Raw genomic sequence first — 26,741 nt, forward strand, 5'->3', positions numbered from 1 at the left:
GTGTTCTTTGTCTGTCTGGCTCACTCAGCTGTTTAAATATAGATATAGATATAGGCTGACCCAGCCTAGAGAACTGAAGAACCAACAAAAATCTTTCATTTGTCTATGTCTAATAATGGCACATGAGAGGCTGATGTTAATTCAAAACAAACAAACTGCTTTACTTCACTTTAGAAGGGGAAAGGGTCAAGTCAGACTATCAGTAGGTTTCAGGTTTAAAATTGGCAGATAAACAGGCAGCAAAGGTAACTTTGTATAATTATAAACAATACATAGTTTGTCACAATAAAGTAGCTGTTTTCTTATGGAGACAGACCTTTAAAACTGTGAAGAGAGATCTCTTGGCAGTTACTGCTTAAATAAACTGGCATAAGCTTCTTTCCCTCAAAAATACTTACGTTTGTGAAGGCAGGAACATACATACAAGTTCCAATTTTCCTTCTTAAACACTTGATAGGGATCACCCTCCTTTACTAGGAGCTATTTCCCCCAGGGAGGATTACTGGTCACATTTCTCTAATTCAGGATCCTCCTTGATCCTCTCTGCTTAACTCCTCCATCTGAACTACCTACCACTCTTTTTTTTAACAGTTTATTTTCATTTTATTATATACAACAATCTTCGGTTTACATTTTATACTTGCGAGTCTTATGTCTTTACATTTTCCAGCCAAATATAAAACGATTGCCATCTTTTTTCGAATATCATTCTACTTTTACCTTGTAGTCTCACATTTAATCTATCCATTTCAACTACATTCAGGATTTTGTCCATTATCTCTTTATTTGAAGGTACTGTCTCCTCCTTCTACTTTTTTGCTAATAAAATTCTCGCTGCCGTGAAGCAGTTTATCATGACATTTTTTTCTGTGTTACTCATTTCATCTGGGAATATATTCAGCAGTACTATCTCTGGCTTAAATGGTATTTGTACACCAATAATTTCATTAATCATTTTAAATACTCTTTTCCAGTAACGCTGGACTTTATCGCATCTCCACCACATATGCATATACGTGCCTACGTTATTTTTACATTTCCAACGTTTTCTATTTGCATTGGTATAACATTTCGCTAATTTCTCCGGCGTCCAATGCCATCTATAAAACATTTTGTAAATGTTTTCTTTGAATTGAACTACCTACCACTCTTAAATGCCACTTTCAACTGTAGAAATCCATTTGAATTTCCTGTCACTCAAGGTTCTCAGATCAGGTTAAAGCATTGACTATTCACTGTCAATAACAGCCTAGCTGGACAAAAATTTGAGTCCAGTGGCACCTTTAAGACCAACAGAGTTTTATTCAAGGTATAAGCTTTCATGTGAATGCCTACTTCTTCAGATACAATGAAATGGAAGTTACCAGTCCGTACATATAGGTAGAGGGTGAGCAGTAAATTAGCATTGTCAAAAGTCCCTGTCCCAACCCCGGGTAAGGACTTTTGGTTACAGGGGGGTGTGTGTGACAAAACAAAGTTACAAAATACTATAGAGAGTCTAATTCTCACCCTAGTCTTGGTAGGTGCCACCAATCCTTTCTGATCAATCCTAACAGCCCAGGATGGAAAGGACAAGTCTCCCGGCTTCTCAGGGAATTAACAAGAAAAGTCAGCCATGCAAAGTGGGTCTGCAGACTGAGTTTCCAAACACAAAACAGTTAGCTGGTAGGTGATCGAGAGCTAAGGCTCTGGATAAAGGCTTTGAGGTCAATGAGGGCAAAAACCATGACAGAGTAAAAATATAATTATTTATTTAAGGTGCAAAAATATTTAAAACAAGACTAGACAGTGAAGGAAATGAAACAGTTAAACCTAAGCTTTTCCAGCATAGCTAACACATAGAATCAAGGTTCCAGTTACCATTCAGATTCATCACAGGCAGTCAGTTCCAGCAAGACAAGATGGTCAAGGCTCAGTTCTTCCAGGCAGCAATCAAGTGGGATGCCACATCGAGAACTGTACAACCACTGACATGCTTCAGTGCCAGGTGATCACCGAGATCCTAGCCATAGTGTAAATACTAACTAGATTTATGGAAAAGGTCCCTGATTGACCCCAGGCCTGTTGGACCAATCAGACACCCGAGAGGTGATGCAACTCTCTTTGGTTGCTAGGCACATGACATCCAAGGATGGACAAGGGGGAGGGAAAGAAATGAAACCGTACTGCAGATAGGTCACGCCCATTCCCACACAGGTGTCCATAGTTTCGGATGTTTGGAATGTGCTAATTGGGACTTGATGCTCCCCAGTACTTCAGCTGTAAACAATTAGGCTAGCAAGGTCACTGTGCACTAACTGTCTCTGAACCATCTCTGAATATCTCTGGGAAAATTCCTGTAGGCCACTCTGCAGCCTGAACCAAGCGTTTTATTTCTCAGAGCAAAGCAAGGAACCATTTTTCTTTACAAACATACAATATAATGAAGGTTTTTAACAGATTCAAGGACCAAACAGGAATACCAAGCTTAGTTTATATGGTTACCATTTGTTTGGGTTTAATTCTGGGGGGAAATGTAGTGAAGGAAATAAATATGTCAAAATTGGAGATTGATGGGCAGATGTATCCTTAATTGTGGAATGCTGAGAATAAGTAACTGAGACCCGGCCAAGCATGGAGATGACCTTACAGCATCTTCTGTGAAGTGGGGTGACTGGCTGCATACAGTTATCTTCCTTGTCCCCAGACCAGATAAATACATTCCAAACCATTTCAAATTGCATTGCATTCTACTATTCATTACATTACATTACAATCTACTATTCTATAATTAAACTATACTATAGTTAGACTAGCTGTTGAACATCTGAAGCATATATATGTCAAAAGATGGTCTATATCTATAATATTAATACACACACCCACACACCGTCTGACCTTTAAACTTTTTAACCTCTCTGTATATTTTATATGCCCCAGAAACTGAGCTGACAATAACCATGTTTCAAGGAGAAGCCTTACTTCTTCCCATCAAGAGGTTCATGATATAGTCAAGTGGATTCTATTTTAATATGTCCAGAGAATTAATTTTCCCTTCAATTTTATCTGTCCTTCCACCTTATCTATTTACAGCCGTGCGCTACCACTAGCATAAGCCAGCCTTCCAATTAAAGTTCTAAGAAACTGTGTTAAATATAATAAAAGCTAGCAATCTGCAAACGTCAAGATGCATTTTATTTCCCTTTTGTAAATACAAGAACAGTACTACTGTTGACCCTTACTGATGGTAAAATGGTCAAACATTATACTAATATGTAACTTGTTCACTGTAAATGAAAGCTATGAAGAGACAGTTCCAGCTAAATAATGGGAACCTGGCAACTTTCTAATACTGGCACGATTTTTTTCTGTTGAATATTAAAATGTTTATATATAATATCAAATCAGGAATAGGGTATGTTATGTGTTTCTACCTGTCATTATATTAACATAGGAGGGCTAATATGCTGCATTAAATGCATATGAATATTTAAGACATATGAAACTGGACCTTCAACTAATACATCAAGTCTGCTGCAGTAAAATAGAGTGAGAGTCCAGTAACACCTTAAAGACTGACAACATTTATGGCAGGGTATGAGCTTTTGTGAGTCACTCCTCACTTCTTCAGATACCAACCAATACATGTTATCCTTGCTAGCAAGGAGCTAGGTGTGGGAAAACTCTAGCAGGACAATAAGAGGTTTCAACATTTTCATGAGGTCCATTTGGTAGTACCATGCAGAGTCCTCATCAGTGCTAAGAATTTGTGCCATACCGTTTTCCAGCCCCTAGATTCAATGGCCACAGATCAGACTTCCTGGCCTACAATCCACACATCTAAAGGACTGCCATTCCAAGAATGTCCCACCCAGGGCTTTTTTTGTGGAAAAAGCTCAGCAGGAGTGGCCTATTATGCTAATGAGTTCCTGCTGGGTGTGGCCAACTTGGAAGCCAGCTGGAACTCCATTCCTGTGCGTTCCTGCCCAAAAAGCCCTGGTCCCACCGCAGCAGCTGAGCTCGTCTGAGCAAAGCGTTCTGAAGGCGTTTCCCGCAAATGGCAAAGCTCAGCAGCTGCCCATACCGGAGGATTCTCTGTTGCAGCTCCCACTTTATGGAATGGCCTTGCTGAGGAGGTCAGAAAGGCTTCTCTCATTCCACATTGTTCAGGAAATTGTTCAGGAAAGCATTTTTATGTGGTAAAACAGAACTATTCAGGATAATGCTTTTAGAAAGGGACAAGGTCTATGGTTTAGGGCACTGTTTATTGTATGTATTATTTTGTTGTCACTGCATTTTTTCTAATTTCTGTAATCCTTTTTTGTGTTCTTTTTGCATGTCTTCTATATCATGTCCTATACTGTTTCTAACTTTGGCTCCTTACGATGTTTATAATATATCTTATGCTGTTCCTTTTGCATTGCTGTATTTTGTCATCCATCTTGAATCTCAATGTGAAAGGCAGACTATAGATTAAATAAATAAAAGTGAAGCTTCACATGCCTAAGAAAAGCACCTTAGCATGTAAAACAGTACTTCAAGTGCAGTGCGAGCCCAGCTTCTTCCTGTCTTCAAAATGAAAACAGCGAAAATATGTATGGCCACCAAATTTCTGATTCAGATATCCATTTTGCCCCTGCTCCCATGCTTCAGGTGGGTTCTCTGCCTTTTAATTTCTGTTAATCTTACCAAACTGATCCTTTCATTTGCTACCTTGTTAATTCAATTTTTTTAAAAAAACTGCAAAACTTCTCCAGAGATTGGGAGAGTGAAGAGTTTTGTAATGTCATCCTAGATGCCAGCCACAAAGCCTTAAAAAGGTAAAGGTTTACCTTGCTCGTAAGCTAGTTGCAAAGCCTTAGGCAAAGGCAAATTCTGCTGTAAGTTTGCAGAACAATTTTTATAGAACTCAGTCTTGGGAAAGTAGGGTCATTGGATAAAACATAGTAAAGTTGCTTCTGAATCAACCCCCACCTTTCCAATCCCATAGAGCTTTTCTGCCCATCTAAGTCAATTGAAGCCAATGAGTTCAGAAGACTGTAACTCTGTTTAGGATTGCACTGCACATATCTAGTTTACAAGGTTTTACATACAGCCAGAAAGACCAGCCCAGTGCATACAACTATTGAAACATTCATGACTCTGTTTGCATTCCATGATGCATACACACACCCTCAGTCCCTGCCAGTCTTCCCCTAAATGCAAAATTTTGCAAATAGGAGTGAATCTCCATTCTGTGGAGCCCTTCCCCTCCCACAGTGAGGTGAGTACATTGTTTGTACATTAGAAGTGAAAAGGTCTCCTGATGCTCACATGTATGATGTATACTGAGTAAACTATATATGACTGAGCACAGCTCCAACAAAGACTGGGAGTCAGTCAATGAATGAAAAGTGGGGTACTTTATAGCAAATTATGAGTTTCCCTTCCACTCACATAAACCTGATCGTATGGTCCTCATTGTCCATGGAAGAGGGAGAATATTACTCTATTCTTGTACCAAGAGTTGTACAAATTCAGATGTCTGAAATGCCTAATCTGAATTTTAAACTTTGGGTTTTGAATTTTGATTCAGAGCTAGAGAATGACCCAGGCAATCAAGACAGACTTCCATTTTTTTCCCAGTGAAAACCACTTTAAACAAGTCTTGCGAGCAAGCCAGACTAGCCGCTCTCTCTGCATTACACATATTTTTTATATGTGAAGGTGTCTAATATTGATCACCAATATATGAAAGTGCCTAACATTGATCTCAGCAGGTGGGGGGGTTAATCACTAATTATAATTAACTTCAGCAGAGCGAAAAGTCTAAGCCCAGAAGGAGCTCCTTAGTAAATAAAAGTTATGCAGCACCACTAAGGGCCCACCTAATTTTCCAGAGCAAACCAGCCAAACAATGGCTATCCACTTGCCATCTTTTCCATATATTATGTCTCTAGACAGCAATGTTCTTGGAGTCAATTCCATTATATGCAAAAAAATACCTCAAGTTGTATCAAAAAGAATAGTCTCAAGGAACTGGTTTTAAAATTAAATATGATTTCAGCAAGAAAAACTAAGCTACACCAACACAAAACACTTGCCAGATATATGACAAATGTGTCTGATTGGGGAGATCTATGCTCATTACTGTAAGTTGAAAATTTGAACCAAAAGTTATTAGGCTTCCTAGTGATGGGTTGGATCCTTAACAGAGCAGAAGACATGCAGGGAGAAAGTACACAATTATCATGGATGTCCAGTTTGAACTGGAGCCCCAAAGCTCGCATTTCACGCCATTCCCAAGGATCTCCCAAACTTCAGGAGCAGCATTCCAGGTGAAATACTAGACTACAGAAGACAGGGAGAGAGGCATGATCTGTTCTGCAAGTACAGCTCCACTTGGTCAAAAAGGTGACATTTGTAAGCTCTGTTATGATCAGGAAGGCTCAGGAGCTCACATGAGTTCACTACTGGACTGTAGGAGGAAGTGATGATACAGTAGTCTAGCAAAACATTTCCATGATTTCATTATGTTTCCTGTTATGTTTCTGGAGATAAAATAAAGCAGGCGTAAGCAGGCGCCCAGTGGTACCTTGGAGAGCTCACTTCAGCATAGGCATGAAGAGTTCACCTATTAGGCTTTTGCCTAACTTGTTTTAAAGGCTGCTAGCATCAGTAAGGTGGGGGTAGTGGAAGGAAAGGTATTACAAAGAAAGGCCAGTTTCTACAGATACTAACGCAAGCAATACATATGTATGTATGTGCCATAAAGCCACAACTGAATTATGGCAACCCCAGCAAGGGATTTGCAAGGTGAGAAGCAAAGATTTTTTTTCCAAGAAAATTTTATTAATTTTATAAAGATTGTAACAAAAAGAAAAGCTTTACTATACATTGGTTTCTTCACCAACATTGTAACTCACAAAGACTCGCATATATCATCGTGTTTTCAATAACAATACATAGTAAACTGCATTGTTTTAACCATATAACATTATTTTATACTTAGTGAGAAGCAAAGATGGTTTGTCATGGCCTTCCTCTGCGGAGTCTTCCTTGGTGGTCTCCCATCCAAGTACCAACCCTACTTAGCTTCCAAGATCTAATGAGATCAGGTTATACCATGCCGCCATCCCACCCAACACAAGCAAAAGGGACTGGTAAAACACATGTAAGCATATTACTAAGCCTACATAATTTTAGGACAGATGAAAATTCAGTTCCATAAGTGTAGTGTAATTCTTTCACACATATAAGTTAGGAAAATTCTGTTCATTGCACAGACTGCTCAACAGAGTGACACCCAAGGAGAAGGAACACCTCAGGGAAAGTGGCCTTTCCACTCTGATGCTCAGTAAAGTAATTAGAGTTGAGAAAAGTAAATGAGTACTCATGGACAGCTGAAGTCAAATAATTATTGCAGGTACAGTAGGTGACCAAAGGTCAATGAAACAAAGAACAGGAAATTGCACAAACAGATACACTCAGATTTCAGGTTCAGTGAGGAAGAAAAGCCAATTCAGTCATTCAGAAAACTATTTGTGTAAGGTTTTGAATATATGCAGCTAAAATGTAGGGGTTTTGGAAAGGAGGAGAGGATTAGCAACAAGAAAGGGGGAGACATATTTTTAGATTTGGCAGTTTGATACATATCTTATACCCCCGATAATCTATTTTATATGCCAGTAATATTTGTGACAGGGGCTGCGGTGGCTCAAGTGGTTAAGACACTGAACTGCAGACCAGAAGGTCGGTAGTTCAGCAGTTTGAGACCCGAGTGCCGCAAGATGGAGTGAGCTCCCATCTCTGGTCCCAGCTCCTGCCAACCTAGCAGTTCGAAAGCAAGAAACTGCAAGTAGATAAATAAGTACCACTTTGGTGAGAAGGTAACAGCATTCTGTGCACCTTGGTGTTTAGTCATGCCAGTCACATGACCACGGAAACATCTCTGGACAGTGCTGGATCTTCGGCTTGGAAATGGAGATGAGCACTGCATCCCTAGAGTCAGATTTGACTGGCTTTCAAGCAAGGGAAACCTTTACCTTTACCAAATATTTGTGACAAGTATTGGCATTTAGTCTTGCTTATACCCTCAATATTCATTTGGCAGATTCAGATGCAGTCTCCTATACCCCTTGTCAAGTAGTCCTGAGAGGGGCAGTTTGATTGGTTGATTGCTTCCATGTATGTAGTGTAGCCAGGAGAGCCTACAATTGTCTGGCTGCCAGAAGCTCTAGCTCTTTAGCATTTCCAGGGTGCACCACAAGGAGGCAAGCTAGAATTACGCCCATTCTCCAAAAATTATGTGGCACAACTTCAGGTGTGTCTGCTACAACACTTAGATGCTCAGCTTCGGGGTTGGTGTAATGGTGGCGATACTGTGGCAGCGGCGAGGTCGATGGAGCAATCCCTGGTGGCCAGTGAGCATAACATCCTGCGGCTGACGACGGCGGAGGTGGAGACCGGGAGGCGCACGATGACGTGGAACATGGGCGCGGCGGAGCCTAATGGACACAGCCGAGGCCGACGCGAACATGGGCCGTGCGCCTGAATGGTCCCGGCAACGGAAGTCACCCTGAACGCCAGGACGAGCGTCCCGACCGAAGACCACCTGGGAAGGAAAATGGAGCCGAGCTAGAGAAACAACAGGCCCACCACCTGGGTACCGGTAGGCAGTCCCGCCCCTTTACCATGTGGCCCTAGTCAGGGAACAAGCATTCTTAGAACCCACTACGTAAACCGCCCAGAGACCCCTCGGGGTCAGGGCGGTATAAAAGTCGAATATATAAATAAATAAATAAATAAATAAATAAATAAATAAAGTACTGTGGAATATGGTGCTTCAGTGTAGCTCAGCAGCCCCCATGTCCACAAAGTTGACGTCCAACTCAACACAACAATGAGAACAATCAGTGGACATATTAAATCCACTCTGACCTATTGGCTACCCACATTGTGCCACATCACTCCCCCGCATCTCCACAGACAAGATGCTCTTCTTCATGAATATAGAAAGATCACTGAAAACAGAGAGTTGCCCATTCACAAAGACATGGCTGATGTGGGCCTAAGACTAAGAGCAATAAGATCTGAACTAATCCTGCAAGCACAAAATTTCGATCTAGGGAATGAATGGCTGCAAACATGGATGGAATCGGTTTCACCCAGAATCCATAACCTGATAAACACCAACGAGAGGCCCTCAGGATTTGACTTGCCCCATAAAGTATGGAAGATGACTAATAGAATAAAAACAGACTTTGCCAGTTGTGCAGATCTGTTGTTTAAATGGGGCAAAATACCAGGACCCAAATGCGATTGTGGGGCAGACCGCCAAACTATTTTCGATCTGTCACAGGAATGTGAGTGTCGTGCTTTCCAAGGACATATGATAGAGCTCTTTGAACTCTTCCCAGCTGCGACTGGGTGGACTGAAAACCTAGATATTAGTATTTAGGGGGATTGCCCAATCGGTCTGCATATCCATTGTATCTCCTTGATTATGTATCTTATATTATTATATACTTCCTGTGTGTAACTCTGTCATATGATAAAGAAAGACCCCTGAGAAGAGGCAGTACTTGGCTTCCAGTGGTGACTCAGAAATTACAATTTACTTGACAAGAGAATCAATTTTCAGAATCAAGTGAGAATTTTCTAATTGGCTGTTTCCTAGGGCTGGCCACATTCAGCTCTTGACCCGATGACTGCAATATCAGATATTGACTGTCATGTATGAAGAGGCCATCACAGTTTATTTCTTTTTTTATTATTTTTCAGATTTATATCCTGTCCCTCCCACAGCAAATACGGTTTGAGACAGCTAACAACAACATAGAATAAAATGATTGAAATAAATTAAATACTATATAACAGCTAACGTAAGTTAAAACCACTATAAATAAACAACAGTAAAATCAATATACAGTCTTCACATAATCTCCAACACAATGCTTTCCTATGGAGTCAGTTGCCAAGAATCAAGGGAAAGGGCTGTAGCTCAGTGGCAGAGCACACACGTCATATGCAGAAGGTCCCAAGTTCAGTCCACGGCCTCTCCTGTTAAAGGATCTTAGGTAGCAAGTGCTAAGGGAAAGCCTTCTTTGCCTGAGACCCTAGATTGCAGTGGCCAATGTGGATAGACAACACTGAGCCAGATAGACCAATGGTATTACTCGGTATCAGGCAGCTTCATAAGTGCACAATGATCAAGGGACGGGAAACCAAGTTGTGCACATGTATGTGTGAACACCAGAAAAGAATAATGAAGACAAAATAGGTATATAAAAACATGACATGGCCACCAATTGTTTAATGTTGAAAAAACACCACAGGATATTTTTGTTCATGTTTCATATGTGGCTAGACAGTCAAATTCATTTACAAATAAGCAATGCATGGGTCCTGGGTTAAAGTGTAAACCTTAGGAATGCCAGTTTCCAGGTGGGACTTGGGGATCTCCGGAATTATAGCTCATTTCCAGAATACAGATATCAGTTCCCTTGGAGAAAATGACTGGTTTGGAGGGTGCACTCTATGGCATTGTACCCCACTGAGGCCCCTGTCCTCCCCAATCTCTATTCCCAAATCTCCAGGAGTTTCCCAACCTCTGGCAACCCTACCCCTCCCAACCCCCGCCAGTAGCCAGGAGGGACCTGGCAACTCTAGTAAAGCTGGAAGGATATGACACGTTGACAACCAACTGTTACTACAATGGACCTTAGTCGAGTGAAAAATATTAGTTTTGCATGTAAAGATCATAGGTAGTATTGTTGGGGAAGACATGTGCCTTGGAAAATTTGTCAATGGTGCAGAGCTCCATGGACCACGGATATAAGGCAGTGACTCATATCCTCACTAATTCTGCTTAGCAGATTCATAATTGGCTTTCCTCCCTGAACAATGAATTTCAACATTACATCAATAGAGGCACATATGGGTAAAAAAAGGGGGGGAGTGTCATGACAGACCTTGTTTTTCTAGGTTGCAATGCTCAGAAAACTCCATCTGAATATTAAAAAGTATTCTATAATAGATTTATTTCAAAGCTGTAGCCACAGACTGGAAGCCATGAGCAGTATAATATGTACTTGAATGTATTGTGTTTGTTTGTTCGTTAATTTGGAACCAAAATGATCAGGGTCCCCTTTTCCCAGTTTCAGCAGGGTATGTTCACAAATCCCACTGCTTAGTGCATTAGCTGCATTAACGAATATTTTACTAGACATAAATGACTATCGTTTGGGTTTGCAGGGCCCTGAGATAATAAACAAAAGTGTTGTGTCTGAAGACATCTAGATTCTAAAGGGTTTCAGATGTCATTATCTTCAGAGCAGCTGAAAGCAGTACACCCACCCACCTCCCATTATATATAATGAAAGGAAAGAATATGTTTTTACAGATTATTTTTGGATGTTTCCCAAAACCATTTTGCTAGGTAGTGATTTAACACTCGCGGATCCTCGGGTTCTAAGAAAATAGCTTTCGAATATGGCAGATATTCTTATACCTCCTAAACTTTCCTCTGTTCTCCTTGCTATTAAGGGCGGAAAAGGTTATAACCTGGTTTTACCAAGGCAGGGGAGAGTGTACCTCAGGAACACCATCACAATTTACCTCAGGGGTAGCTAGCTGTAAATAGTGCCAAGCACTGGCAGGCCAATAAATAAATATGTCTTTGGCCTCATTCACAGCTGTGCTTGGTTGTGTGACAGGAAGTGTGGTGTTTCCAGTAGTCCTCAGCACTGGGATGAGTGTGGGGGTCCCACCAAAAATATTTTAGTGCCTGCACCTGCCACCCCAACCCAATGGTAACTAACTGTAATATAAGAGCTGCAGAGTACTTCTACCCAAAATTGGGCAGCCTCTTCCACAGTAACATGTGAAACAGAACTCAGGCCCCGGTCACACGGGCAGGAATATGCGGGGGGGAGCGTGGCTGTTTGCCCCGGAGCAAAATAACACGCGGCTGTGCGATCAGACATCCCGTAGAGGTCCCGTAGAGGTCCCGTGGTTAGGGGGAGGTGCCGATCACAGGACAATCCTGCGGCGCGGCAAAGAAGCGGCCTCTCTAGCAAAAGGCTCCGTGGGTTTAACCCCTTCCAGGGCTGCAGAGGAATGCAAACTGTGTCCTCCATCCGGTCCCCTCCAGGAGGAGCTTCAGTCAGGCTGCCCTCCCACCACGCCTCCCCTGCACCTCCCCCTCTGCCGCCCAGTGCAGAGAGTTCCTCTCCAGCAGGCTGAGCCAGGAGTGGGGGGGGTACGGAAAAGAGGAGGGGGCTGAAGTGTGCGCATGTGCCATTGGGTGCCTGTGCGCATCCCATGGAGACTTGGGGGGAAAAATCTTTTAGCGATGGGACATGGGCGGGCGCTGGATGCCATGACCTACCACTGGAAACGCAATCAGGCACCCGCCCTTGCCCCATGGTTTCTGGAAACTAGTACCTCGGAGGTACTAGTTTTTTACCCTGCATCTTCAGCGGGAAGCCTTGGGTTCGCCTCGGGAGCGCTACGCTTCCCAGATGTGGTGCTGTGATCACGCCCGGAAAACCCGCCTATCTTCCGTCTCTGTAGCATGGCTAATGCTCCATGTGACCGCAGCCTCACTTCATTCCAAACAACAGCATTGTTTGTAGTGTCTTCCCTATTGCACCATCAGCAGTAGGAGCTTTAATTGAAGTGAACCAGGACAGGAAAATTTACTGTGCGATGTCCCCAGTTCATGAGGCATATTCATAGTACAGAGAGGGGATGGGAAATACAACACAGGGATGCAAGCCCCCGTGGCAATATTAACATATAGATAAACTGTGTGGCTTGTATACATCCATATCTTCCTCTACAGAAAGCACAGCACACCGAACTGCCAAGTTAAAGGAAAATGTTTACACAGTCACCATCTGGTTTTTTTCCCCTTTTTTGCCCTTAAACTGGCAATTTTTTAAGGCTTCAAGGGCCTTATACTGTGCAGGCACAAGGATTCAAAAACAGTTTGCAGTGCTCACTCCAAGCCAGATGGAAACAGGAGGTGGAGGGGTGGACATAAGGGGGAACTCATTTTGGCATTTGATATTTGTGACTAAGACCCTAACTCTGACTTGTGCACTGAGCCCACCAATTTTTCTGCTGGCAAAAGAGGGAGGAAGGGTTCCTTTTGACCACTGAAAAGACTATGGCAGGGATCGTAGGACTTGGGAAGACAAATCCACATGGGATGGGGCCTGTAATGAGGAGAGGAATTAGTTGAGATCAAGCAGAAAAGCTGGTAGGATCAAAACAAGTGGCGTGCCTGTGGCAAATGACTTGTGCTTCAGCTTCATTCATAGATCCCAACTGGATAACCCCCTTCCCCAGGATATTTTGTTTGGTCCACAGAAAAACTGTTTCCCAGGGTCCCCAGTACCAGGGATGCTGCTATACTAGGGAGGGAGCAAGAGGGAAAAGAAAAACCTCCTCTCTGGTTCTGCACAGCCATAGCAGAGCAAAATATCCAGATAAATAGGTGCTGGGGTGGGACTCAGAACTTCTTCTCCAACTTGGATTTTTCAATTTGGAGAAGAGTTTGAGGACCTTATAATGTTCTCTTTGCTTGGTGGCAAGCATTATGAATTGTTGGTTGTCATATTCCAGACAAGGACATTATCTGGTAGTAAAACTCTAGTAATATCACTACTGATTTGTGCCTTCTGTAAAATGGATGTTGCAGCAGCAAACGTGAGGTAAAAGAACTGGTTCAGTGTTTTGGGCTCAGACCTCTGCTTCGTATTATTTTGTGGCTAGGACCAGAAATCCAGTTCCAACAGTGCTCAACATAGGATGGCCAGCTCTCCTCCTGTAGCAGGTTTCCTGCCCTGGGATCAGCAGGAGCAAAAATGGGGGAGGGGAAACAGTGTTGTGCCGATACCACATCACTTCTGGCAGAAACCTAGAAGTAACATCACCATATTGGCGCAATGCTCTAGGATTTACCAAACCATAGAATTTCAAGTGAATCCTAGAGTGTTGTCCCAATAAGGTGATGTTACTTTTGAGTGCATGCCAATTTCACTATCCCTGCCCCCAGCATCTCTATGATAAAACCAGAGAGTTTCAGGTGAATCCTAGAGTGTCACTCCAATGCAGTGACATCAGTACTGAGTTTGTACTGGAAGTGACATTGTGGTGCCATCAGCATCTCAGCATCTCCTGCCAATTGTCAGTGCTCAGCACCCCTAGGTCGACTTAACCCCTCTCACCAGCAGGACCTCAATATTCTACTATTTGTCACCAGCATCTGAAACATGGTGGTTTATGTTATCATGCAATGAGTGAAGGCTGGGATGCAGAAGACAGGAGGATCTTAGTATGTGTGGAAAGAAAGAGAGGCATAATGGGAATGGCTCGGCATTGCAAGTAGGACTTCTAGCCACTTAAGCACCAGCCATCGTTGACTTCCCTTGTGTAATCCATGAAGATACCATGAAGAACAGCCCGTTATTTTTTTTCTCTTTGAGATCACTTTGCAGCTAATGCTCCCTCTAAGCTGTGGAGTCTTGTGAGCAAAAATTCTACTTTGTGAGCTACTGGTATTAAAGTTGTGAGCAAGTCATTTGGCTACTGCATAAATTAGTTCGCTTTGGGGTCATCCTTCCTGAGCTAAGACAAAACTGTTTGAGCTAGAAGCTAAAAAACTGTGAGCTAGCTCACACTGACTCAGCTTAGAGGGAACACTGTTTGCAGCCTAATTTCATAATCTTCCCATCTGTATTCCTCAAGGTTTCTTGTCAAAACAAACCAGTCCAATCTCTCTAAAAGGTGTGACACTTTGTAAAGCTCCAAAGCAGTCCACCAAGATCACTGAAATTCTTCCAAATGGTTGCATACAATTCAGATTTCCCCATGACAGTATCTTACAAATCTTTACCCCCTTCACTCTTCATTACACCATAGAGCCCTGCTTCAAGAGCCTGTGTTACAACAAAGACCTTCACAAATCAAGTCAGAGGCATTCAAGCCATATGAAACTCCATTTCCGAGCAAAGGAACTATGGGATTGTCTGTAAATGTTTCCTGATCTATGTATAATTCCCAGCTATGAGTTTAATCAGCCTCACCTCTTCGGTTTTCGACGGAGGCATTCTGATGCATAAACATGAAATTACTCCTCCTGGCTCTTTTTTCCCTGCCTCCTTCTCAAGGGTATCTTTATGTGTGAGCCATGCTTATACCCATGGAAAGTCCTAGAATTAGCTTTTTACACTTTTTATAGATGAAGCTTGCTTGTGAATGCTAAGAAGGTTGGCACATTCTTTCAAGAGAGGCTCAACTAGTCCTCCTTTTTCCTGCTATACAGCCTACCCACATATACACATATCTATACAATTTTGACTGCAGTGTGACTGGACCTTTTTACAGCCAAAGTAATTCTGCTGTTTGTTGCATTAGCATTTAATATTCTGCCTTCACAATGTGTTTTCCCTGATTTTTATTTGCAACAGCTCCTCGGCAGCATTACAAACAAACAAAAAACCCTGCGCACCTAAATTATCACTGCCAGATGTTTAAAATGTTATTATTTTGTCTTTTTTTTTTTGTTTCAGATTAATACGAAAGGGGGAATCAAGAAGTTGGGAGGCACTGTGCCAAAAAACCAACATTTATTATTTTGACAAACCGTGCCAAGAAAACCTACTAATAATAAGAAGTGGCGTTTAAATAGAGTCTTTAATCCAGAGATCCCAGGATATTTAAGAAACATTACATACCAATTCTGTTTCTTCCAGAGCTTTTCTCTTGACTTGAGCAGTGGTTCTGCGTATAGTAGGCTGGAACTGAAAATGAAAATATACACAGATGACTTTGCTTACAGATATGCTGACATCATAGCCATGGGAACCTGCCCAGAGCTGCTGAGAGTCACCATCCCAGGGCAGAAAAAAATCAGTCAAGGGGCAGAGCCTACAGAAAACACTAATTAATGTAAAGTCCACAGTCATCCTTAGGTTGGTCTCTCTGTCTCCCTCCCCTCATCCCCACACGGCTTCTCCCTCTCTCTTTCTCTCCCTTTCTCTGGCTGAGGAAATACCAGGAGGGGAGGGGAGTGGAAAAGGCAGAAAAGACAGCTGCAGCATTGTTCAAGGTGGGGACCATAGACGTTTTTATACAAGATTCCCTGACGAAGCATTTACCAAAATAAGGAAGGATCTAGAAAATCTAATACAACTCTCAACCTTGTTCCATTGTTTGTATAGTCCTGGACCTCTAACCTTGTTTAGCCTCTGGTCATTGTTGGATTTCTGAGAACACTGAATGGGTGTCATCACGAAACAGTTTTGATAGCAGGGCCATAGTCAGCCACAAAATGGCTGCCTTGGGGGCATGGGGCCAATCACAAAATATTGGGTGGTTCCAAGCACCACCTGGTCCAATGAGGTGGAAGAAAGCCACAATTAACTCTTTGCTTTGTGGAAGAAAAAAGCAGGCAGCAGGAAACACATCTGTTCAGCTGGCATAGACTTTCTAGAAATCCAACTGTGTATGTGTAGGACTAAAGCCTTAGAACAGGGGTACCCAGCATGGTCACCATGGTGCCATGAAGCCCACCAACACCTTTCTTGGTGCCCTCCTAGTGTTTTTAGAAAGTGGGCAGGGCCAGGTGAGGATTTTGCCCAGTAAAACGTCCGACTGGCTATTAGAGATTTGATTGACAGTGCAGATTTTTAGAAACATTGCTTTGGCGGCAGCTGCCACCATAGCATAAGTACCTTCACTGTGTGACTGAAGGGAAGCCTTAACAGCCATTTTGTGGCTGGTTCTGGCTCCCGTGGCAGCCATTTTGTGGCTGCACCTACCACATTGTGTCAGAATTCCAAAGGTGCCTACAGGATCCAAAAGGTGTGGACCCCAGCCTTAGAAGGACAGAAAGTAATATATGCCATTGCCTTGTTAACAAAAACTTATCAGAATATAGATAGTTATCCTGACAACAGAGGGAGCCACAACAACATTTGTATGCAGTCAGTATGGAACTGGAAAGGCAGCTTCTGGTCAGAGAACTAAGGGAGGTAGGGATGCCAACCTCCAGGGGGTGTCTGGAGTTCTCCCACTATTACAACTGATCTCCAGGCAACAGAACTCAGTTCACCTGGAGAAAATGGCCACTTTGGAAGGTGGACTCTATGGCATTATACCTAGGGTTGCCAAGTCCTTCCTGGCAACTGGTGGAGGATGGGGGCCCCATCTGACATACAGTGAAGTGTCCATGTCACTGTCCCCATGACCTGGAAGTGATGTCATCACATCCTGGATGTTGCGGTGATGCTCTGGTATTTGGGCAAAAACTCTATGGTAAATTTGTCTTCTACTATAAATACTATAGAGCATTGTCCCAGCATCGCAGATGTGATGATGTCACTTCTGGGTAACATGGGCAGTGATGTAGACACACTGCTGCATGTCTGATGGATCTCCCTCTTTTGGGGGTACATTCCCCTCTGCCAGCCAGCTGATCAGTGGCGGGGAGGTGGGGCCTGGCAGCAGGGGAACTTTGCCTCCACTGGGGGGGGTCTGGCAACCCTAATTATACCCCACTGAAGTTCCTCCCCAAGCCCTGCCCTCCTCAGGGTCTACCCCAAAACCTCCAGGTATTTCCCAACCTGGAGCTGGCAACTCTAAAGAGAGATGTTAGAGTTGTTGCCAGTTTATTCCACAGTTAAAAGGTAAAGGTAAAGGTTCCTTTGCTCGAAAGCCAGTCGAATCCGACTCTAGGGTTGCGGTGCTCATCTCCGTTTCAAAGCCGAAGAGCCAGCGCTGTCCGAAGACGTTTCCGTGGTCATGTGGCCGGCATGACTAAACACCAAGGCGCACGGAACGCTGTTACCTTCCCACCGAAGTGGTACCTATTTATCTACTTGCAATTTCTTGCTTTCAAGCTGCTAGGTTGGCAGGAGCTGGAACTAGAGACGGGAGCTCACTCCATCATGTGGCAACTCGGGTCTCGAACTGCTGAACTACCAACCTTCCACAGCCTGCAGTTCAGCGTCTTAACCACTTGAGCCACCGCAGCTCCACAGTTGCTTAGCTATAAAGCCTGAGTCGGTGAAGCTAGGTCTCTGTTTCTTTGAATGGTCCATTAAGACAAGTTCTGTAAAGCACCATGATCTGAATTTTAGGCCTCAAACCCATATTCTGCCCTTTGCCTGACACACAGAGGTCACCGATGGAGGAACCATTCTAGCTAACAGCATACCTATCTGCCAGTGCACAGCAAGTATGGACACTCATGCAGCTCAGTATAGCCCTCGTATGACCTTTCATCTGATTCCCCCAGCCCCACTGTGCCGTACTGCCCCTTTCATCCATGTGGATTGTACATAATTTACTACTTTGTCCTTAATGAGGAACAATTTAGCAAAGACAAACCCTCCCCCCCCTTTTTTGCCATTTCCGTCTTCTTTATGGTTACGCAGATGGCCTCATAAATTCTGCTAATTAATTCTTAAGGGTTTTTTAAAAAAAAAATCCTTCTTATTTACATTGCAAAATATCAGGTGGGCTTGACATTATTCTCTCATCTTCTTAAAGGACTTTTGGAGGCCTGAGTGCCATAGATGCGAGAGGAAGAAGCCCAAGGTTAGCATTGACCCTAGTATGGCTGTTCCAGTGAGCTAACATTCCAAGTCTGCTCCTTAAAGAAGGGGGTTGAATAAGGATTTGAACTCAGCCTGGGTATAAAGGTCCCTGCCACACGAGGGGTGAGCGGAAGCGCGGGCAAAGTGCAGCTTTTGAAAGCCACACCAAAATAGACACACGGTGGCGGGATCATACAGATCCCGTGAGCCGCTGTGTGAGCATGTGCAGTTCGGCCAGGGGTCTTGGATGCGCCGGCAGAAGGACGTGCCGGCGATCCCACGACCACGCTTGATGCGGCCGTGCTGGTAAGTCCACCTCTGTAGGTGGTTTATTTTAGATGCGGCTTTTCGGCCTGAAGGGCCGGATCAGGGACGGGTGTGCAACATTTCCCAGATGTTGCGGTAGGATCGCGACCATTTGCTGCACCCCTGATCTGTCCCTCTCCCGGCCCAAAACCTTTCGTGTGACCGGGGCCAAAGCATACCAGATGCTGTGTTCCCACTTCTGTGACACATGTGAAATATTAGGCCACACACCCCTGATGTAGCCAATCCTCCAAGAGCTTACAGAGCCCAGATCAACGTATTGGCCCTCCATACAAGACATGTCCATAATTTCCTCCTCTACCGACTCTGAGTGGGAGCACACTGAGCCCTAACCGTTGGCTTGGCTATCACTCAGCTGGCAGCAGAATGGGTCCAGTGTGCAATGACTAGCATGGCATATGCCTGTGGCCAGCAGCAGCATGGGTCAGACGGGTGGTGACAAGCATAGCCTGTTCCTCTCACCTCTGCCCATGTTGCCATCAGCCAGAAACAGATCAAGCTGAGCAACAGCCATGCAGTTCAAGAGGCTGTAACGGGAGGGAGAGGGCAAAATTTCCCCCACCTCCCTCTTTTGTGAGCAGCACCCCACATGGTCCCAAGACCCCAGGAATAAACTCTCCTATGATCAGCAAAAACTCCCATTTTTGCTAATAGTTCTGTTCCAGATGAAGCCTAATTCTTCAGATGTCAAATTCCAGAGCAAGTCCCGTTTTCCAGCCTCCCTCCTATTTTAGTTCTGAGCCGCCTTTAAAAATGATTGGTAGAGGAGAAGTCATTTGCAAATTTGGCTTCAAATGCAAAATTATCCAAGGTTATCTACTGGAATGTATTATTTACGTAAAACAGAAGCAAAATTATCCAAGGTTATCTACTGGAATGTATTATTTATGTAAAACAGAAGCAAAAAACCACTCTGCTATTTAAAAAGTCATTGTGACAAGAAACTTGAACCATATAAATAAATCCATGTCAATTGGCAAGTTCTGCTTGATGTTCATCCGTTCCAGATGGCATGTATTTAAAAGTGTGAGTGGCCTCTTTATTCAGATCCTAAGGAGGTCATGAAACCTAGCCAGCAAAAAGATAACAAAGGTCTACAACCACCAATTTACTGAACAAGAAGAGGTTCCAGTTTCGATGTAGGTGCCGATCTAAACAGTGCAGGAAAAGTGGGTGGGTGAGTAAGCAGCTAAGATGGACTGTAGTGCTGCTGGGTATAGCTAAGCTAAGCAGAGTAGTGCAAGCAGGGGAGGCCACTGTGGTTGAGTTGTCACCTCCACGACCATAGGCCTGGTGGAACATCTCTTTTTTTTAGGCCCTGTGGAACTGCATTAAATCCCTCAGGGCCTGGATCTTATTAGGGAGGGCATTCCACCAGGCCAGCGTCAGAGCTGAGAAGGCTCTGGCTCTGGTCGAGGCTAGGCGGACATCTTTGGGGCCAGAGAGGACCAGTAGCTCTTGAGCAGAAGAGGGCAGGGCCCTTTAGGGGCTATAGAGAGAGAAAAGGTCTTGCGATATGTTAGTCCTAGTCAGGGGTCATTTAGTAGAAAAAGAGGTGCAGGAGCTCATTAGCATAACTTATTTGCATATGCCACACACCCTGACATCACCAGAAGCGTGTCAGAAGGCAACACCCACCGCTCAGGCTCCACTGGACTGTTTTGGATTGCTAGCTATTGGGGGGGGGGGACGTGCAGATCTGTCCTCACAGAGGAGGGAGAGCTTGTGCCCAAATAAAACTTGGTCTTAAAGGTGCCACTGGACTGTTTTGGACCGGGAGACCAGGAGGGCTCTGCAACTTACCTGGCTGCTTCTTGCTCTGACTGAGGGCTGCTGGGAGAAGGGGGTGGGGCTTGTTGCATGTGCCCGCCCCCTGGGCTCTTTACTGCCAGAGCTCCACTCCTGTGCGCTCCTGCAGGAAATGACCCCTGGTCCTTGTCCACATACGGCTTTAAATGTCAGAAGCAAAACCTTGAATTTGATCCAGAATAGAGCGAATTGCAGTAATCCAGTCTGGAGGTGACCATTGTATAGGATCACTGTGGCTAGGTTGTGCAGATCTTACAACTGCTGTGACCTGGACCTCCATGTATATATACCTATATATCTATTTATATTTATATCTATCTATACCTATATGTTTTTAAAAAAAATCAGAATCATGATGAAGCAAAAAGACATCTCAAGAAAGAAAATGACTGAGGAAATAGTACAGTAAAGACTTCCCTGGCACTGCTAATGCATAATTTCATACCTTTCTGTATAAGTACCAGCACAAGAAGCCTCACCAATTTGTAGTATTAATTTGATCCATCTCAACCAGAAATACACACACACACACACACACACACACAGAGTTCTCTTCCCCCAAACCCTTCTTATTTCATGGTCTGAAGCTTGGCTTCAGTGAATAAATGTTGGCAAGTGTTGGCAAGGAACAAACATTTACAAAATTACAAAATGACAGTGCCTGAGAAAAGCAATCAAGCTCAGTGGTTTGACAAGGGCTATGCTTGCTGGGAGGGTGGGCTGCTTTGGAGACTATGGCAGGGGTCATGAACCTTTTTTATAATTAAAGATCCAAGCTATGCCAAAATTCAGTGCAAGAAATCAACAAACAGTCAGGATAACAAAGCCTGTTTGCATAACTGAAAATATACAGCTTAACATTACCAATAATTAACTTGTGAGTCCCATAGCCCAGGTTAACAATAAGTATGACTCTTGTTTAACCACCTTTCTATGTCTATTGTCCAGTTTGCCAATGTGTCTCTCTGGTCCAGCCATTGGTTTGGAATTTGCTGAATGATCCCTGGAGACCAAAGCCTGGATAGAAACATTCCTCTTCAGACTTAAAATTTTCTATTCTCTAGAGGGTTGCTATCTGCACCATCTTGCTAATGATGGTTTTCGAAGTTCATGGCTAAAATTAGTCGGTCATAGCCTACAGAGGCTGGGTTTTTCCTTTGAGCTTCTTGACCAAGTGGAATATCCCTTGATGTGTAACCTGACTAAATCTAGCATGCTACACTTTGATAAATGGACCACTGGCTGTAGAGCTCGAAGGGTATGTTCCCTATGTTATTTAGGTCTCTCAACCCCAAAGGCTCTACCCGCTTACTCTAAGTTTCTAACAGTTCCCAAATACAGCATACTATTCTCTATGGCAAGACATTACGGGAACTAGTGGGTAGGTTTGCAGGGATTCCATTCTCTGAGCAGCTTTGTGACTGTAAATCCCTGAGTTTTGATGCCATTTGGCATTTTTAATTGGTTGCAGCAATCTTTTTCTCCCTCTTTCCCCTTCCCTTCTTAATCAGACAGTTATATATTAAGCTTTCAAGATTAAGCTTTTCTGTTGGGAGATGGTTTGCACCTCACGAGAGTAGGAAAAATGTGTTTGGAAACAGCCTTGCAAACCTAATAAGGAGAGCTTTAAACTAAATCCTATGGTGGGAGCGAAACAAAAATGTAAAGCCCAGTATGATGCCAATAACTGGAGATAAGCACTCTAAAGTTTTGTGGGGAGTGGCAAGTATGCTAGATAACTTTAACTCATATGTAAGTACAGAAACTACAGGGTACATAAAACATGGATTTTGATGTCTCTACACTAATGTGGAGAGCATGGGAAACAAGCAGGAGGATCTTGAAGTCCTAATACAGGAAGGGGACTATGGCCTAATAGGCATTACTGAAACTTGGTGGGATGACACTCACAATTGGAATTAGGGGTATAACTTATTTAAAAAGGACAGACAAATAAGGAAGGGCGGAGGAGTTGCATTATATGTAAAGGAGATATATACTTGTGAGGAAATACGTGAATCTGAGAATGAAAGCCCAGCTGATGTCTGAATGAACTAAAGGAACTGGGAAGCATCAATTAGTGCCTTGGAATACAAATAGAACAGAAAATTCTAGAATTCCTGGACTATATGCAAATGAGAAAATCCAAACCAGTAGGCACTCCTATGGAGGTGAACTACTTGAAACAACAAGGGAATGAAGAACCTCTAACTGACCACAAGCAATACAGGGAAGCAATTGGAAGACTGCTGTACATAAGCACATTTACATGCCCTGACATTATAGCAGCTGCAGGCATATTATGCAGAAAAACAGAGACACCAAGTAAGAGACTGGAATGCAGTAAAAAGACATCTTCATGGGACTGCTCATCTAAAACTGAAATTACAAGCAAATGACAATCCCATACTGACAAGATACATGGATGCAGACTGGGCAGGAGATACTAGAGACTAACCAGAAGACTTTTATTTTTGTATGAAAATGGAGCAATCAGCCGGACCAGCAGAAAACAGGAGACAATGGCCGTATGCTCCACAGAAGCAGAGTTTGTATCTGCAGCAGAAGTATGCAAACGACTAAAGTGGATATTACAGTTAATGTAGGACTTTGGGATGGAAGAACCCAGATCAGTGCAACTGTTTGAAAATAATTAAGGATGCATAAAGCTTGCACAAACCAAAATAATTAATTCAAGGACTAAACACATAGATGTAAAGCATTGTCTTGTAAGAGACATGCAGAAGGAAGGGCTTGTTGAACTGAAGTATTGCCCTACAGAAGGTATGATTGCAGATGCACTTACCAAGCTGCTTCCGCATGAAAAATTTGAGAGTCCACGTCAGAAAATTAATCTTGTGGACCTTGCACACTAGACCTTGAGAAGAGTTGCTGGAATATGCAAGGTCTATGATGCATAGATAAAGAAAATGACAAGAACATCCTGAAGGGGGAACAGAAGGTACAACTAGTTAGCATAGTGAGATGAGGGACTTTCTCCTATTTTCAGATAGTCTCCTTCCTGTCTCCTGATTGGCTTAGTTTAGGTCTCCTTCCTGTCCCTGCTGAGAACTCTTAGTCACAAACCACGAAACCAAAACTGGGTGGGAACATGCTGTTAAGACCGGCAGAAAACAAACAAAAATCACAGTGAAAACTATAACATGGTCCCGGTCACACGTGCCGGAAAACGCGGGGGGGGGGGCATGGCTATTTGCACCATTGCATTTTGACCCGCTATTATGTGGTTAGGCGGCGGCGCACCATGGTTTTGTCCATCGACACGTGCTTCCAGCGCGCTTAATCGAGGATGGCTGGAGGGAATAGGCGTGCGCTGGCACGATCACATGGATCGAGTCTGTCTGCGGCCCATGGCAAACCATTTGCTAGTGGATTTTGGCAGGTACTTTTAAACTGCGCATCTATGGCTGGATGCCACGGGTTGGCCACGGGGTCACTATGCTTGCCAGATGTTGCGGTGTGATCACACCCTAAAAATCTGCCCGGCATGGCTCTCCCGTGACAAACTCTGTGTGTGATTGGAGCCCATATAACACTTTGCCTTCCAAAAATTATGCTATTGTATTCAATCCTTATTAAAGTTCCATATGCACAAAAATGCTTCTAGAAATATTCAACATTCCAAATGACATGAATAACATCAGAGTAGTATAAAATCTTACAGATCATTCTCCAGGTGCATAAAGTCCATGAAAAAATCTCTTTGCTACTGCATTTGATACAAAAAAGCTTCTTTGTTTATGCGTCATTTTCAAAGCCAGCTTTGAAAAGTGTTTGGAAAGCGGTATGCTTCAGGGAAGTGATTGTTACTGCTGTATTCTACTACTGGAAGACATTGGTTCCAGATCAATTGCTTAGAACGCAACTCTGAAGAAGGACATTGGAAACGTTCTTATATCTGGAGTAGCACGTCAGGTCACTGCTCATCTCTTCTAGACTCTACGACAAATGAACAAATAGACTTTTTGGTAACAATTGCAACAGCAAAGAGATTTTTTTTTTTTGGAAGGATAACAGTAAATGTTATATATTATAGTGTTCATGGTGATTTCTGTTTGTTTTCTGCCAAGAACTATTAATCTGCTGACTCTCTCCTAGCTACACAGTTAGACTTCTCTTTCTCTCTCCTCTTTCTTACAAAGTTCGTTCTGTTCTTAATAAACCGATTTTGTTCTTTAAACGGCTTGTGCTCCGCTTTACTGCATGTCTGCACTCTGCCGACCTTTCAAAGGGTGGGAGGAAAAGCCTTCTCTTAGCTGATACACGGTGCATTAGCATAAGAGAATGAAAGATTTCAGCATATTCAGTCATAGGAAAAGCAGAGTAAGGATGTTCTAAATAAATAACACAATTAATATCCGTATTCCCCTCTCTGGCATTGAGGTTACATGCAGCAATATAACTTAGCTGAAAACCAAGTTGGCAAAGCTTGCTGTTCTTCACCTAGAATGGTAGGGAGGCAGGCAGATCTATGCTACTATTCCTGGCCCTAGGCTTGGTGAGCAGGTTACTAGGATTGGGCTCCCCTGTTATGCCAGCAACAACTTTTATTAAAATAAGCCAAGTCAGAAGCAGAGAATCTGGGCATTCAGGCTATCTCATTGGCTTCCACTAGCATGTCTATTCCAAAATATTTTTTAAAGAAAGAAACAGATTTTGCAGCTTTTCCTTCTCTGCCAACATATTATGCATTAGGGACATTCTTTGGAGAGTGGAAAAAAAGATGAGGGAGTTATCTCCAACAAATCTTTAAGCTAATGCTTGGCTGGAGTCAATAATCACTTGCCTGCTGGACAGATGTTTGCTGATGTTAACTGCTGCAGAAGAAAATGGAAATGAGGGAGAGAGAAAATCTTCCCTTACCTTCCCCAAAAGAAATCTCATGAAAGCTGCCTTTTCAATTAGGATTGGCTGCATATTGTACATGACAGAGCCAAGTTATTTACATATGTTACTTATTTCATGATGATACTTCTAGAGCATACCTAGATAACTGGCTTAAAATTAGGGATCTGCACAGCAATTTTATTACAGTTGTAAACGGGTCATTGTATTCTTTAATATTTGTTTTCTTTATCATAATTATTAAACATGGACCAGTTCTTTTTCTGTTCTTTATTCATTTCCAACGGTTTGAACAGGAACACACACTTCTACTGTAATTGTTTTGGTTTTCTACCCATTTAGGACAACGATGGCTGTGATCACACACAGAAGTAATCCACTTTCAATCCACTTGCCATGCACTCGGCTGCAACTTAACTATACCAGGCACGCTTATATGAGTTTTCTACTGGGGTCCTTCAACAGGGATGGGGTGAGTGGGGTAGGAAAGTGAAATGCTTCCCTTTCCCACTCTCTAAATTACTGACAATCAATGACAGAAAGGGACAGCCTCCTGGTTATACAGCCTTGATTATAGATGTCCATTACTGTCATACTCACATGCTATAATGTACCTGTAAACAAGTGGATATCTGGTAATCTATGGTATCCAGACACAATAATTGTTGACATGGGCCTGAATCCTTCAAAATTTAAGCATTTTAAAATTCTGTTGATTTAACTGGGAAGTTTTAGAATGTTTCCCCCTCAATATGAAAGATGGCTGCACCATGGTGGCAGGAGATGTACGGTGCTCCTGTTCTTCAAACTGAGCAGCCAGAAATGATGGAGGGGCTTGGTGGGATGTAGATGCCCTTAAGGGAAGGAGACATAACACCAAAACCATTACCCTTGTGAAACAGGAGGCCCCAAGAGCCCTGTAAGGACAGAGATAATTTTAGAGCTCCTGGTATCTTTCTGCGCGATTGTGGGTGAATGTTTTGCCAACAAATTGGTGGAAGCAATCAAGCATGATGTTAAAAAAGTACACAGGAAATCTTGTCAGAGTTCTACTGATAGGGCAACCTAAGCTACTGAGAATATGTTGACTGTTTGGCTGAAAATAAATTTAGCAACACCCCTCTCATTCCCATACAGCTTTAAAAATGATATAAACAGAAACTCAGCAGG

The sequence above is a fragment of the Gekko japonicus genome, unplaced genomic scaffold, assembly GCF_001447785.1.
Source record: "Gekko japonicus isolate JY-2015 unplaced genomic scaffold, Gekko_japonicus_V1.1 scaffold239, whole genome shotgun sequence".
NCBI lineage: Eukaryota > Metazoa > Chordata > Lepidosauria > Squamata > Gekkonidae > Gekko > Gekko japonicus.